At 43.5% G+C, this 10000-nt stretch overlaps 1 protein-coding gene across 1 annotated transcript in view; it reads right to left on the reverse strand.

The window, feature by feature from the left end:
* Positions 1–10000, reverse strand: part of grid1b (glutamate receptor, ionotropic, delta 1b) — a 402913-nt gene that overhangs the window by 62452 nt on the left and 330461 nt on the right. The gene's annotated exons all lie outside the window — the stretch shown is intronic.

Consider the following 10000-nt stretch of genomic DNA (forward strand, 5'->3'; position numbering starts at 1 on the left):
CTCTGCGCACAAGTACACAAATCACACACACACACTTTGTTCACAAGGACACAAAATCCGCCAATTAAATCTCTCTGTGCTCTCAAAGTGAACCCCAAGGAGCTGTGGGTTTGTGCGCTCCATGTTTCAGCTCTCTTTAGTTTTCTCCGTAATGTTCCCTCGGCCCTGACGTAATGGGCCAACTTGCCTTTGCGTTCACACACACTAAAGAACACTAATGTCATCGCTAATGACACACTCATTTGAAATGGCTGTGTTGCTAATAGGAGTCTTCAAAGTTTATGAACTTGAAATCTGCCCTTTTTTTCCGACTCAATTGGCGTTCTCTGTGCGATCTGAATGGATCGAGATGAATGGTCCGGCAAAACCGTAATGTCTTTCTGACGTGACAGACCACAGCCAGCCCAAACGAGGTCTAGACACAGCACAGGGTCATTCCAGTTGGCTGCTATGAGTTGCTCACCTCTGATGGACTTTCACCAGACAGCTGTAAAAGCTACAGTATGGTTCAAAATTTCCAACCAATCATGATCATGATTATTTCTCTTTCTGCCAAAAATGTGGTCAGCACTGCTCAAATTCTGATTTGAACACAATTTTGCAGTTCTCTGAACAAATGTAATTATCCACCACTTTAGTTGAGGGGCCACAGACATGATGAACTCATGAGCAATTAAGCTTAAATTCATGTAATCATGATGATCATGCTGAAGAAATCATAAATCATAATGACGTACCCACTGTACCTAATGCTTTAGTTGATGTGCTAATGCATGAGATCAGAAATGAAAGACTATGATTCCTGATGATTCATAAGATATAAAGGAATGAAGTAATGCATAAATCATGAATGAATTCATGATAATTCATGTACCCTTACCGTAAAGTGTTACCAACCTTTGTATTGATTGGTAGTTGTTGTGCACCAACTATATTGTTGATTTACTGATTAATAACATAGCTAACATAGCATAGTTAATGTTATAATAATAATAATAATAATAATAATAATAATAATATTTTGAGGTTAATGTTATGCATGTTCAAAGAGTGGTACTCGCTAAAAGGGGGAGTCTCTGGCTTCAGAAGGCAAAAGTTTGACATTGGTCTGACATGGCGTTGGTCTGACGTTGCATTGGTTTTACCTGGTCACTTCACACAGGTGATTTAACTGATTAGCGGATCTACCTGGTTGTAGAGTTGTGGCAGGTATAATCAGCTGTTTCAGTGAACGGTTGGAACACATCTGTGGTAGGACTTAAGGCCTATTCACACCAAGAACGATAACGATAACGATAACTATAACCATAACGATAAAAGTGTTCACACTGAACAACGATAAACAAAGTCTCTCCTTATGTTAATGAATGTGACGGTTAAAATTTGATGGGTTCTGATTGCCTATTAGCTTTTTATCGTTCTGAAAATCGCTCTGAAAGTGATCCCCAACGATATCGTTCTTCATGTCGTTATCGTTATAGTTTATGTGTGAACGTCGTCATTCATATTAACAAGAACAAAATGTATTAATAGTTATCGTTATCGTTATTGTTCTTGGTGTGAATGGGCCTTTACTCTGTGAGCAGCTCTGCTAAATGGCATTCTATAACAGAGGTTTGGCCATCCCTCTAGCATCGAACTGACAGTTCACTTACTCCGGGCCGACCTGTTCAGACCGTGTGAACTTGTGACCACATTGTGTTTACTGGTACATAGGTACATGACCATACTGTAAGGTATGGCTTTCCTCTCTTGTATACGTGATTTGAACTCCATGAATGGGAGATGATGGGGGTGGGGGGTGAGGTGGGAGAAGGGTGATTTAAGAGTCTGAATGTGTGCTTGTGTGTGTGTGTGTGTGTGTGTGTGTGTGTCTAAATGTGGCTTTACAGCAGCAGACAGACGCAATCAATATGCCAGTGATTCTCCTCCCCTCGCTGAAAAGCTATCTGCTCCAGGGAGAAAACGCATGCATTGTGCGCGCAGAATAGGCCATCAGAGAGCGATGACAAGCAAAGACAATTAAGGCTATTAGAGGCCTCTCTGAATGGGATAATGATTTGGGAGCTGAAGAAAAGAAAGGAAAAAAGTGAAGAGTAAGTAGATTGAGAATAAAGAGAGCTACCTCAGAAACCCTCTCCAACTTTGCACATTGCGCTCCAAAAAGTTTTCTCTTAAAGTGGGTGTAGTTGTGTACAAATGGGTTGGGGACCCCCCCCCCCCCCACACCCCATCTGCACACACACACACACACACACACACAACCACACACACACACACAACCACACACACACACACAACCACACACATACAAACACACACACACACACACACACACACACACACACACACACACACACCAGTCTCCTGGGCTGCCTCCTGCTGCCACGGTTTAAATAAAGCCCCAGGCACCGCTGAGCTACCGTGGAGACAGCAATCATCTTGCCTGATGCACACAGAGACAACACAAGGCCCGGTGGTGTGTGCTTGGCATGTGTGTGTGTGTGTGTGTGTGTGTGTGTGTGTGTGTGTGTGTGTGAGGCCCAGCAGTCTCCCATAGGTGGGTTCTGCCACTGTTCTACAGCTGGGCGTACACATGCAGTTAACAGACATGTATGTGTGTGTGTGTGTGCGTTTATGTGTGTGTGTGTGTGTGTGTGTGTGTGTGTGTGTGTGTGTGTGCGTACACATGCAGTTAACAGACAATTTAACTTTCTTTCTTTTCTCCCTTTTTTTCTGCATCTTTCATTTCTTTCTTTTTCATGGACTCCCTCTAGATTGCTGACTGGGAGGGGCGGCTGTTTTCCACAATCTCTGCCCCCACGGCCTCCGAGAGTTAAGATGCCGACAGACAGAGAGAGAGAGAGAGAGAAAGACGGCACCACACAGACCAAAACACTTGTGTAATCGTGCGTGGGGAGTTTGCGGGGAGCGAGCGCTGTGTACGGGGAGCGAGCGTTCTTTAAAGGCAGATGGCAGATGCATCTGGGATGGCCAAGCACCACTCTTCCCTCCTGGGCAAGATGGGGATCTGAGAGCCGCGCTCAGAGCATCACTCTCCCCAGTCTGCTATGATCCAGTGTCCTGAAGTGACTGAGCAACACTACTGGATGCTACGTGCTGTTTACAGGGAAAGCACTTTGTAAATAAATTAAGCTAAACAGCCCCACTAATGGATAATTCATTTGCAAGATGCTAGTTTGTCATTATTTATGAGTGTGGCTCTCTTCCTGTCTGTCTCTCTCTCTGTCTCTCTCTCTCTCTCTCTCTCTCTCTCTCTCTCTCTCTCTCTCTCTCTCGTGAAGTATTCCAGGTGCAAAGAAAATCCAAAAAAGCCAAAATGTTGGGACTTCAAAATGGGGGGGGGGGGGGGGGGGGCAGCAGTAGAGAGAGAGAAAAACAGCCTCCCGTCTCCGTGGCGATGACAAGACATATGTTGTTGTTCCGTCTCATCTGTCTGGACCCGGTGGAACCCGGCGGAGAGCTGCACAGCTGGTTACAGAAGCGCGTGTGTGTACCGAGGCGCACGGCACACGTGTCAGAGCCAGCATCCTCTCCCCATTACAGAACGTTTGGAGGAGTGTTCCCCGCTGAGACGCGGTTCTGGGAGGGATCGTACCGGTGCTAAAAGCCTGTCTGTGTTCTGCGTGCTTCAAGAGATCTCCCGTGCTGCCTCAGATTTCACCTTTCAATGTTCCCGGCATTTGCAGGTGCGCAGGGGATCGCTAGAAAAGGCTGACGGAGACTGAGAGTCTGATCTAGGAGATAAGAGGTGTGTGTGAGAGTGTGTGTGTGAGTGTGTGTGTGCGTGTGTGTGTGTGTGTGTGTGTGTGTGTGTGTGTGTGTGTGTGTGTAGGGATCATATGACTGCACTCAAGGGGAAATAAACAGCACTTTTCTTTTGGATTTTTTCCCTCATTTTCTCACTTTCTGTCTCCTCTCCACAGCTGCCTATTAGAGCAGTCTCCACCACCACCACTAGGAGGCGCACTATTCTACAGCAATATTCAAACTGGCGTCTGATGCCAGATCCGGGCTGGTTCTGGGCCAGATGCAGGCCAATTCAGGACCAAATGCAGGCCAGCTTAGGGTTCTGAGTCCAACTAGGTCTGAAGCTGTGTTCACGGCAGCCTCTGAGGATACCCCATGTGCATTCGATGTGTATGTGCATTCGGTGTGTGTGTGTGTGTGTGTGTCTCTGATGATACTGCATGTGCTTTTGGCGTGTGTGTGCCTCTGATGATACTGCATGTGCATTTGGTGTGTGTGTGTGCATTCGGTGCGTGTGTGTGTCTCTGACGATACTGCATGTGCATTTGGTGTGTGTGTGTGCATTCGGTGCGTGTGTGTGTCTCTGACGATACTGCATGTGTATTCGATGTGTGTGTATGCATTTGGTGTGTGTGTGTGCGTTCGATGTGTGTGTGTGTTCGATGTGTGTTTGTGTGTGTGCGTTCGGTGTGTGTTTGCCTCTGACGATATTGCATGTGCGTTCGGTGTGTGTGTGCCTCTAACAATACTGCATATGCATTTGGTGTGTGTGTGCATTCGGTGTGTATGTGTGTGTGCATTCGGTGTGTGTGTGCATTTGGTGTGTGTGTGTGTGTGTGTGTGTATGTGTGTGTGTGTGTGTGTGTGTGCATTCGGTGTGTGTGTGGGTGTGTGTGCATTCGGTGTGTGTGTGTGTGCATATTGTGTGTGTGTGTGTGTGTGTGTGTGTGTGTGCATTGGGTGTGTGTGTGCATTTGGTGTGTGTGTGGGTGTGTGTGCATTCGGTGTGTGTGTGTGCATTCGGTGTGTGTGTGTGTGTGTGTGTGTGTGTGTACTGTATGTCTCTAATGCTTGCCTACAAAGTAGTCTCAGGTTCTGCTCCCACCTACTTGACTCATACAGACATACGCTACCTCCAGACCGCTGCGCTCCTCAGACAAACGACGTCTAGCTCTACCACCGGTACGCTCAAGCCAATCCAAACTTTTCTCATCTGTTGTTCCTCGTTGGTGGAACACACTGCCAGTTCCTACAAGGGCAGGGACATCCTTCTCCATTTTCAAAAAACTCCTGAAGACCCAGCTCTTTAGAGAACATCTCCTCTCATAGCAACACTTACAACAAGTCTTACTGATCCTAGCACTCACCAGCCGTCTTAAACTGACAAGTAACTGTTAAAAACAGCACTCACTGATGCACTTATTCTTACTGTACTCTAATGTTTTTAAATTGTCCTAAAATTGTTGAGAATTGCTCTAAAACTTAAACTGTTTACCATGTTGTTAGTCGCTTTGGCTAAAAAAGCGTCAGCCAAATGGAATGGAATGGAATGGAATGGAATGTGTGTGTGTGTGTGTGCATTTGGTGTGTGTCTGCATTTGGTGTGTGTGTGTGTGTGTGTGTGTGTGTGTGTGTGTGTGTGTGTGTGTGTGTGTGTGTGTGTGTGTGCATTCAGTGTGTGTGTGTGTGTGTGTGTGTGTGCATTCGGTGTGTGTGTGTGTGTGTGTGTTTTCTGCTCTGCTGTTTAAGCTCCTAAGATGATTGATTTGGAATGAATATGATAGATAAATTAACCTCTATTTGAGTGTGTGTGTGTGTGTGTGTAGATATATATATATATATATATAGAGAGAGAGAGAGAGAGAGAGAGAGAGAGAGAGAGGAGAGAGAGAGAGAGAGAGAGAGAGAGAGAGAGAGAGAGAGAGAGAGAGAGAGAGAGAGAGAGAGAGAGAGAGAAATAAATACTATATTCTTCAGAGGGCCACAGAGTCACACACACTTGTCATAACCTTACACGTCATAACATCTTTTCTTATTATTTAATGATGTGTTAGTATTGAGTATATTTTTCTCTGATTACATTATAGGTTCCATATTTTATACCAGTTCCTGTGATTATATCATATTTTAACATTTAACATTAAATTAAATTAATTAATTTTCTGATATCTTAACATTTAAGCTCTTTTATTATGATGTCCCTAATAGGTTAATACTTAACATCTTCACCTGTGGTATCATAACGGCTTAATTTTCAGACTAATTAATGAATAAAAATGGAAATGTTCGCTCCTTAAATGCAAATTTTAACGTTGCATATGTTGTCCACCCCATCCCTACCCCATTAAAAAGGGCTCATTAAGCTGAACATCTGATCTTTGCATTATAAATCATAAAGTCGTAACATTAATGTCCAAAAACAGTGATCCATTAGAGCAGATATTCATTTTCAATATTCTCTTTGGTCTGTCAGGCACACAAAAAGACAGACATTGTATAAAGGTATATCAAAGCAGAAATAAAGCACTTTGATGTTGCTTTCAAGGTTGAATAGGTTTACAATTTATATGTAATTTTCAAAATCTTTTGCCTGAGCCAAGTTAGATGCTGTTTTTGGAATGCCTCCTTACCCATAATATTGCTGTACGCGGGTGAAATAAAAAATGGAAAATCTTTATTTGAGAATATATCCCCACTGCTCCAGACGCCTGTAAGCACTGGTGCATTGATTTGTGTGCTATGGCTGTAATAACAAAGGTATCTGTGCATCACAGTGTCACTTCCTCTGCTAAAAGAGATGCATCACAGCCTGGCTTTCTGCCGTTTACATCTACATTAGAAGATGTAATGTCACTAAAGGTATATAGTGGCGTTCTTTCACTACATTAGAAGATGTAATGTCACTAAAGGTATATAGTGGCGTTCCTCTGCTACGCTGGCCTCAGATAAGATCAACAGAGTAGGAATAAAGACAAGACAGCATGTTCCCATTCCGTAGGACAGCTAGCAACGCAGTCACTTCAGAGAAGGCTTTGCACTTCAATGGAGCTCCACGCAGGAAGACAGTAGGGGTTGGGCTGTCTGATGAGGAGGATAGAGTCTCTCCCCATAGGCTAAGGCAGGTAGAGTCTCTCCTCACAGGCTAAGGCAGGTAGAGTCTTCCACCAGGCTAAGGCAGGTAGAGTCTCTCCCCACAGGCTAAGGCAGGTAGAGTCTCTCCCCACAGGCTAAGGCAGATGCAGGACTAGAGAGAGGGCCCTATCATGACAGTCAAAAGCGCATCGCCACTCGTCAAAAGCGTATTCAAATTTAGTAGGATGTCCAGTCCACATTGGGAGGGGTTTCGTTATTTTGCGCATGGCGCAACAAGGTGTTCCTAGGTTTTTTTAATCAGTCATATGGGTGTGTTTGGGGCTTACTGTAACATCATTTAAACCAATGAGAATGACATCTGTCATTCCCTTTAACGGCGCAAAGCGCGATATGTCAAATAAATGCATCGGTATTTTGACATTCAACGGCGCATTTGAAGGAGGCTGCTTGCGAGACTGTATGGAATAGTCATTCCACTAAACCATGCTTTACTAAAACCTAGCACAGCCTTCACGCATTTGCACTCCTCTATTATTTGAACTCATTGGCAAAGTGAAACTAACTTCACCATGGTGTCAGTCAACGACAAGACAGTTATATGCAGTAAGTTACTTTCACTATTGACTGACAATGGGTTACCATAGAAAACATAGGCTGGAAAAAGCAACACTTACCCTAATATTGTTCAAATGACTCAATAAAACAACATTTATCCTGCAGAGGAGAGGAGTTGCTTATATCTCGTGACAGTGCGTCTTCAGCTGTGCTCCATACGTGTCTCTCGCCTCTCCCCTAATCACTTTTTACCGTCATTACCAATTTGCAAATGATGGTGAATAACTACTCATCATGAGATGTACAGTATTTCGTAATATCTTTATTTCTAATTATGTTTCCCATTGCAATCGTGCAATTTGTAATGTTTTGCATGGACGTGCGCTGGTGTGCGTTCATGGATGATAGAAGGATGGTGCGTTGTGCACCCGCCAGTATGACTGCTGACAATGCTCTCTAAACTCGTTCCCGACAAAATAGGCCAAAAATGACTCCTTTGATATTTCATTCTGCTGTGGGTAACCTAAGCATATCTCAAAGAAACCAGCCATTTTATCTTGAAGCCAGATAGTTAGGCTACACAAATATATCTTTGACGTGACAATTATGTATTATTTATATATGCTAATTAGCATACATTTGCATAAAATTAGCATATTCCGGGCACATGTTTTGAGTTTGTGAAGCTCTACAGCTTCAACACAGCATGTTATAAAAAAGTGAAATAGCAGAAAGTTGCATGTACCTGTTGGCTAAATAAATACCAAGTTTGGTAGCAATTGGGTGAAAGGAACTTTAAATAACTAATTTTGAAATTATGTATACAGACGAGCCTAAATAACCATTATATAGTTTTATTATCAAAATTAGTTGCAATATCACATTTATATCAAAAAATAACTTACAATTTCATCTCATACATATTATTTTGGTTAATAATCATGTTTTTTTTGGTCAATGTGTAATAATCATGTTAACACAGTTTAGACTGTTAAAACAGATGAACAGTTAAAATGACCCAACAGAGTCAGTGTTGCTGAAAATGACCCAACAGAGTCAGTGTTGCTGAAAATGACCCAACAGATTCAGATACCTCCCACACCACACAGTTTCATATCACTAGACAACATGGGCGTATGTACTTTTAAAAACAGATGAAAAGTATGTCATTACTACCACTGAACCTCGGTCGATTGTCATTACTCGCCATGTTGAAATATCGTGATCGGTGCTTGACAACCAATCACAAAATATAAAATCTAGCCAATAGCAAAAATTCAACACATATCCAAGGAAAACCCATTTATTTGATTGGCTTAGACACTCATTGACATACAAAGACGTTTTCGCAGGGTTTCAGTGAAGAAAAATTATACTTTTATTAATTTCCGTCATCAGTACGTACGTACTGATTTCTCTATGGGCTGTCGGGAAAGAGTTAAAATAACATATAAACAACTCGCCATAGACTTCTGACCAGGTGTAAAATAGCGATTTTTAGACAATGCGCTAAGCCACTCCCTAAGTTGTTAATTGCCACACCCCTGGGCGCATTGTTTAAAAAATAAACGTGCAAAATAAGGAATTAAACTTTGCGCGGGGGGGAAACAAGTTTTACGCCATGCGCCAGGGTGCAAAATACAGCCCAGAATCTGCCACACTTCCAGAGAACGCCGCTCAAGGGCCTGCTCTCCCTCTACTTCCTGATCTGGGCTTATTGTGACACTTTTACAGAGGTCTTTTTGGACAAACTTTACGTTACATGGTGCACATTACGACAGCTAAAAGATCAGTGTGATATATTATGAGTGTTTGTGTGTGTGTGTGTGTGCGTGTGTGTGTGTGTGTGTGTGTGTGTGTGTGTGTGTGTGTGTGTGTGTGTAGGCAGGGGTGGTAGGGGAGTAACACAAGCACAATGTACTGTCAAACACAAAACAGGTCATCAAGCTCTTTGTGCTTTGCTTTAGAAAAAAACACACAAACAGCTGCTGTTTAAAGCTGCTGATAAATGACTTCTCAGAGGCTCAGAGGTGGTGAGCTGCGTTATGAGTGGGGGTATGCAGGACGGCCTACTGACCACGGTGGGGCTATGCAGGACAGTGGGGCTATGCAGGACAGTGGGGCTATGCAGGACAGTGGGGCTATGCAGGACGGCCTGCTGACCACTGTCCACTGGAGGAGCTCAGCAGGAGATGATGTTGGGAGCATCAGAGTCTGATCAAATATTTAGGCTCAGAAGCTGAAGGGTGTTGTGTGTGTGTGTGTGTGTATGTGCGTGTGTGTGGCATTTACTAAAGAAGAAAGCAAACTGCTTCAGTATTTATGCCATGAGCTAATGTCTGTTTTTCTCATCACTCACTCACACACACACACACGCACACACACACATAGACACACACACACACACACACACACACACACACACACACACACATAGACACACACAGACACACACACACACACACACACACACACACACACACACTCAAACACCCCCCCTCTCTCTGCATGTTTATGTGTGAAATAGAAAGAAAGAGAGGGAGAAAGAGAGAGAGAAAGAGAGAGAGAGAAAGAGAGGGAG

Source organism: Alosa sapidissima, chromosome 3 (genome assembly GCF_018492685.1).
Source record: "Alosa sapidissima isolate fAloSap1 chromosome 3, fAloSap1.pri, whole genome shotgun sequence".
In the NCBI taxonomy this organism is placed as follows: Eukaryota; Metazoa; Chordata; class Actinopteri; order Clupeiformes; family Clupeidae; genus Alosa; species Alosa sapidissima.